The sequence below is a fragment of the Triticum urartu genome, chromosome 1 (genome assembly GCF_003073215.2).
Source record: "Triticum urartu cultivar G1812 chromosome 1, Tu2.1, whole genome shotgun sequence".
Lineage (NCBI taxonomy): Eukaryota > Viridiplantae > Streptophyta > Magnoliopsida > Poales > Poaceae > Triticum > Triticum urartu.
Window position 1 is genome coordinate 293,282,191 of NC_053022.1, and position 7,556 is coordinate 293,289,746.

Consider the following 7,556-nt stretch of genomic DNA (forward strand, 5'->3'; position numbering starts at 1 on the left):
AGGAGTCTCAAAATGGTCGATACATAAAGATTGATATATTGGACGGCTATATTCGGACACCGGAAGTGTTCCGAGTGATTTCGGAGAAAACCGGAGAGCCGGAGGGTTACCGGAACCCCCCGAGAGAATTAATGGGCCATATGGGCCTTAGTGGAGAGAGAGAGGGGCAGCCAAAGGTGGGTCGCGTGCCTCCTCCCCCCTGGTCCGAATTGGACTAGGAGAGGGGGCGGCGCCCCCCCTTTCCCTCTCCCTCCCCACTTCTTTCCCCCTCCTAGTAGGAGTCCTACTCCTACTAGGAGGAGGACTCCTCCTTGGCGCGCCTATAGGGCCGGCCGGCCTCCTCCCCTTGCTCCTTTATATACGGGGGCAGGGGGCACCCCTAGACACACAAGTTGATCCACGTGATCATATTCTTAGCCGTGTGCGGTGCCCCCTTCCACCATAGTCCTCGATAATATTGTAGCGGTGCTTAGGCGAAGCCCTGCGACGGTAGTGCATCAAGATCGTCACCACGCCGTCGTGCTGATGGAACTCTTCCCCGACACTTTGCTGGATCGGAGTCCGGGGATCGTCATCGAGCTGAACGTGTGCTAGAACTCGGAGGTGCCGTAGTTTCGGTGCTTGATCGGTCGGGTCGTGGAGACGTACGACTACATCAACCAAACGCTTCCGTTGTCGATCTACAAGGGTACGTAGATCACACTCTCCCCTATCGTTGCTATGCATCACCATGATCTTGCGTGTGCGTAGGATTTTTTTTTTGAAATTACTACGTTCCCCAACAGTGGCATCCGAGCCTAGGTTTTATATGTTGATGTTATATGCACGAGTAGAACACAAGTGAGTTGTGGGCGATATAAGTCATACTGCTTACCAGCATGTCATACTTTGGTTCGGCGGTATTGTTGGACGAAGCGGCCCGGACCGACATTACGCGTACGCTTACGCGAGACCGGTTCTCCCGACGTGCTTTGCACATAGGTGGCTTGCGGGTGACAGTTTCTCCAACTTTAGTTGAACCAAGTGTGGCTACGCCCGGTCCTTGCGAAGGTTAAAACAGCACCAACTTGACAAACTATCGTTGTGGTTTTGATGCGTAGGTAAGATTGATTCTTGCTTAAGCCCGTAGCAGCCACGTAAAACTTGCAACAACAAAGTAGAGGACGTCTAACTTGTTTTTGCAGGGCATGTTGTGATGTGATATGGTCAAGACATGATGCTAAATTTTATTGTATGAGATGATCATGTTTTGTAACCGAGTTATCGGCAACCGGCAGGAGCCATATGGTTGTTGCTTTATTGTATGCAATGCAATCGTGCTGTAATGCTTTATTTTATCACTAAGCGGTAGCGATAGTCGTGGAAGCATAAGATTGGCGAGACGACAACGATGCTACGATGGAGATCAAGGTGTCGCGCCGGTGACGATGGTGATCACGACGGTGCTTCGAAGATGGAGATCACAAGCACAAGATGATGATGGCCATATCATATCACTTATATTGATTGCATGTGATGTTTATCTTTTATGCATCTTATCTTGCTTTGATTGACGGTAGCATTATAAGATGATCTCTCACTAATTATCAAGAAGTGTTCTCCCTGAGTATGCACCGTTGTGAAAGTTCTTCGTGCTGAGACACCACGTGATGATCGGGTGTGATAGGGTCTACGTTCAAATACAACGGGTGCAAAACAGTTGCACACGCGGAATACTCAGGTTATACTTCACGAGCCAAGCATATACAGATATGGCCTCGGAACACGGAGACCAAAAAGTCGAGCGTGAATCATATAGTAGATATGATCAACATAGTGATGTTCACCAATGAAACTACTCCATCTCACGTGATGATCGGACATGGTTTAGTTGATTTGGATCACGTAATCACTTAGAGGATTAGAGGGATGTCTATCTAAGTGGGAGTTCTTTAAGTAAATTAATTGAACCTAAATTTATCATGAAACTTAGTACCTGATAGTATCTTGCTTGTTTATGCTTGATTGTAGATAGATGGCTCGTGCTGTTGTTCCGTTGAATTTTAATGCGTTCCTTGAGAAAGCAAAGTTGAAAGATGATGGTAGCAATTACACGGACTGGGTCCGTAACTTGAGGATTATCCTCATTGCTGCATAGAAGAATTACGTCCTGGAAGCACCGCTGGGTGCCAGGCCTGCTGCTGGAGCAACACCAGATGTTATGAACGTCTGGCAGAGCAAAGCTGATGACTACTCGATAGTTCAGTGTGCCATGCTTTACGGCTTAGAATCGGGACTTCAACGACGTTTTGAACGTCATGGAGCATATGAGATGTTCCAGGAGTTGAAGTTAATATTTCAAGCAAATGCCCGGATTGAGAGATATGAAGTCTCCAATAAGTTCTATAGCTGCAAGATGGAGGAGAACAATTCTGTCAGTGAGCATATACTCAAAATGTCTGGGTATAATAATCACTTGATTCAATTGGGAGTTAATCTTCCAGATGATTGCGTCATTGACAGAATTCTCCAATCACTGCCACCAAGCTACAAGAGCTTCGTGATGAACTATAATATGCAAGGGATGAATAAGACTATTCCCGAGCTCTTCGCAATGCTGAAAGCTGCGGAGGTAGAAATCAAGAAGGAGCATCAAGTGTTGATGGTAAACAAGTCCACTAGTTTCAAGAAAAAGGGCAAAGGGAAGAAGAAGGGGAACTTCAAAAAGAACGGCAAGCAAGTTGCTACTCAAGAGAAAAAACCCAAACCTGGACCTAAGCCTGAAACTGAGTGCTTCTACTGCAAGCAGACTGGTCACTGGAAGCGGAACTGCCCCAAGTATTTGGCGGATAAGAAGGATGGCAAGGTGAACAAAGGTATATGTGATATACATGTTATTGATGTGTACCTTACTAATGCTCGCAGTAGCACCTGGGTATTTGATACTGGTTCTGTTGCTAATATTTGCAACTCGAAACAGGGACTACGGATTAAGCGAAGATTGGCTAAGGACGAGGTGACGATGCACGTGGGAAACGGTTCCAAAGTCGATGTGATCGCAGTCGGCACGCTACCTCTACATCTACCTTCGGGATTAATATTAGACCTAAATAATTGTTATTTGGTGCCAGCGTTAAGCATGAACATTATATCTGGATCTTTTTTGATGCGAGACGGTTATTCATTTAAATCTGAGAATAATGGTTGTTCTATTTATATGAGTAATATCTTTTATGGTCATGCACCCTTAAAGAGTGGTCTATTTTTGTTGAATCTTGATAGTAGTGACACACATATTCATAGTGTTGAAGCCAAAAGATGCAGAGTTGATAATGATAGTGCAACTTATTTGTGGCACTGCCGTTTAGGTCATATCGGTGTAAAGCGCATGAAGAAACTCCATACTGATGGACTTTTGGAACCACTTGATTATGAATCACTTGGTACTTGCGAACCGTGCCTCATGGGAAAGATGACCAAAACACCGTTCTCCGGTACTATGGAGAGAGCAACAGATTTGTTGGAAATCATACATACAGATGTATGTGGTCCGATGAATATTGAGGCTCGTGGCAGATATCGTTATTTTCTCACCTTCACAGATGACTTAAGCATATATGGGTATATCTACTTAATGAAACATAAGTCTGAAACGTTTGAAAAGTTCAAAGAATTTCAGAGTGAAGTTGAAAATCATCGTAACAAGAAAATAAAGTTTCTACGATCTGATCGTGGAGGAGAATATTTGAGTTACGAGTTTGGTGTACATTTGAAAAATTGTGGAATAGTTTTGCAACTCACGCCACCCGGAACACCACAACGTAATGGTGTGTCCGAACGTCGTAATCGTACTTTACTAGATATGGTGCGATCTATGATGTCTCTTACTGATTTACCGCTATCGTTTTGGGGTTATGCTTTGGAGACGGCTGCATTCACGTTAAATAGGGCACCATCAAAATCCGTTGAGACGACGCCTTATGAACTATGGTTTAGCAAGAAACCAAAGTTGTCATTTCTGAAAGTTTGGGGCTGCGATGCTTATGTGAAAAAGCATCAACCTGACAAGCTCGAACCCAAATCGGAGAAATGTGTCTTCATAGGATATCCAAAGGAGACTATTGGATACACCTTCTATCACAGATCCGAAGGCAAGAATTTTGTTGCTAAGTTCGGAAACTTTCTGGAGAAGGAGTTTCTCTCGAAAGAAGTGAGTGGGAGGAAAGTAGAACTTGACGAGGTAACTGTACCTACTCCCTTATTGGAAAGTAGTACATCACAAAAACATGTTTCTGTGACACCTACACCAGTTAGTGAGGAAGCTAATGATGATGATCATGAAACTTCAGAACAAGATACTACTGAACCTCGTAGATCAACCAAAGTGATATCCGCGCCAGAGTGGTACGGTAATCCTGTTCTGGAAGTCATGCTACTAGATCATGATGAACCTACGAACTATGAAGAAGCGATGATGAGCCCAGATTCCGCAAAATGGCTTGAAGCCATGAAATCTGAGATGGGATCCATGTATGAGAACAAAGTATGGACTTTGGTTAACTTGCCCGATGATCGGCAAGCAATTGAGAATAAATGGATCTTCAAGAAGAAGACTGACGCTGACGGTAATATTACTGTCTACAAAGCTCGACTTGTCGCAAAAGGTTTTCGGCAAGTTCAAGGGATTGACTACGATGAGACCTTCTCACCCGTAGCGATGCTTAAGTCTGTCCGAATCATGTTAGCAATTGCCGCATTTTATGATTATGAAATTTGGCAGATGGATGTCAAAACTGCATTCCTGAATGGATTTCTGGAAGAAGAGTTGTATATGATGCAACCAGAAGGTTTTGTCGATCCAAAGGGAGCTAAGAAAGTGTGCAAACTCCAGCGATCCATTTATGGACTGGTGCAAGCCTCTCGGAGTTGGAATAAACGCTTTGATAGTGTGATCAAAGCATTTGGTTTTATACAGACTTTTGGAGAAGCCTGTATTTACAAGAAAGTGAGTGGGAGCTCTGTAGCATTTCTGATATTATATGTGGATGACATATTACTAATTGGAAATGATATAGAATTTCTGGATAGCATAAAAGGATACTTGAATAAGAGTTTTTCAATGAAAGACCTCGGTGAAGCTGCTTACATATTAGGCATTAAGATCTATAGAGATAGATCAAGACGCTTAATTGGACTTTCACAAAGCACATACCTTGACAAAGTTTTGAAGAAGTTCAAAATGGATCAAGCAAAGAAAGGGTTCGTGCCTGTGTTACAGGGTGTGAAATTGAGTAAGACTCAATGCCCGACCACTGCAGAAGATAGAGAGAAAATGAAAGATGTTCCCTATGCTTCAGCCATAGGCTCTATCATGTATGCAATGCTGTGTACCAGACCTGATGTGTGCCTTGCCATAAGTCTAGCAGGGAGGTACCAAAGTGATCCAGGAGTGGATCACTGGACAACGGTCAAGAACATCCTGAAATACCTGAAAAGGACTAAGGATATGTTTCTCATATATGGAGGTGAAAAAGAGCTCATCATAAAAGGTTACGTTGATGCAAGCTTTGACACTGATCCGGACGATTCTAAATCGCAAACCGGATACGTGTTTACATTAAACGGTGGAGCTGTCAGTTGGTGCAGTTCTAAACAAAGCGTTGTAGTGGGATCTACATGTGAAGCGGAGTACATAGCTGCTTCGGAAGCAGCAAATGAAGGAGTCTGGATGAAGGAGTTCATATCCGATCTAGGTGCCATACCTAGTGCATCGGGTCCAATGAAAATCTTTTGTGACAATACTGGTGCAATTGCCTTGGCAAAGGAATCCAGATTTCACAAGAGAACCAAGCACATCAAGAGACGCTTCAATTCCATCCGGGATCTAGTCCAGGTGGGAGACATAGAGATTTGCAAGATACATACGGATCTGAATGTTGCAGACCCGTTGACTAAGACTCTTCCACGAGCAAAACATGATCAGCACCAAGGCTCCATGGGTGTTAGAATCATTACTGTGTAATCTAGATTATTGACTCTAGTGCAAGTGGGAGACTGAAGGAAATATGCCCTAGAGGCAATAATAAAGTTATTATTTATTTCCTTATATCATGATAAATGTTTATTATTCATGCTAGAATTGTATTAACCGGAAACATAATACATGTGTGAATACATAGACAAACAAAGTGTCACTAGTATGCCTCTACTTGACTAGCTCGTTAATCAAAGATGGTTATGTTTCCTAACCATGAACAAGGAGTTGTTATTTGATTAACGGGGTCACATCATTAGGTGAATGGTCTGATTGACATGACCCATTTCATTAGCTTAGCACCCGATCGTTTAGTATGTTGCTATTGCTTTCTTCATGACTTATACATGTTCCTATGACTATGAGATTATGCAACTCCCGTTTGCCGGAGGAACACTTTGTGTGCTACCAAACGTCACAACGTAAATGGGTGATTATAAAGGTGCTCTGCAGGTGTCTCCAAAGGTACATGTTGGGTTGGCGTATTTCAAGATTAGGATTTGTTACTCCGATTGTCGGAGAGGTATCTCTGGGCCCTCTCGGTAATGCACATCACATAAGCCTTGCAAGCATTGCAACTAATGAGTTAGTTGCGAGATGATGTATTACAGAACGAGTAAAGAGACTTGCCAGTAACGAGATTGAACTAGGTATTGAGATACCGACGATCGAATCTCGGGCAAGTAACATACCGATGACAAAGGGAACAATGTATGTTGTTATGCGGTCTGACCGATAAAGATCTTCGTAGAATATGTAGGAGCCAATATGAGCATCCAGGTTCCGCTATTGGTTATTGACCGGAGACGTGTCTCGGTCATGTCTACATTGTTCTCGAACCCGTAGGGTCCGCATGCTTAAGGTTTCGATGACAGTTATATTATGAGTTTATGAGTTTTGATGTACCGAAGTTAGTTTGGAGTCCCGGATGTGATCACGGACATGACGAGGAGTCTCGAAATGGTCGAGACATAAAGATTGATATATTGGACGGCTATATTCGGACACCGGAAGTGTTCCGGGTGATTTCGGAGAAAACCGGAGAGCCGGAGGGTTACCGGAACCCCCCCGGGAGAAGTAATGGGCCATATGGGCCTTAGTGGAGAGAGAGAGGGGCAGCCAAAGGTGGGCCGCGTGCCTCCTCCCCCCTGGTCCGAATTGGACTAGGAGAGGGGGGCGGCGCCCCCCCTTTCCCTCTCCCTCCCCACTTCTTTCCCCCCTCCTAGTAGGAGTCCTACTCCTACTAGGAGGAGGACTCCTCCTTGGCGCGCCTATAGGGCCGGCCGGCCTCCTCCCCTTGCTCCTTTATATACGGGGGCAGGGGGCACCCCTAGACACACAAGTTGATCCACGCGATCATATTCTTAGCCGTGTGCGGTGCCCCCTTCCACCATAGTCCTCGATAATATTGTAGCGGTGCTTAGGTGAAGCCCTGCGACGGTAGTGCATCAAGATCGTCACCACGCCATCGTGCTGACGGAAATCTTCCCCGACACTTTGCTGGATTGGAGTCCGGGGATCGTCATCGAGCTGAACGTGTGCT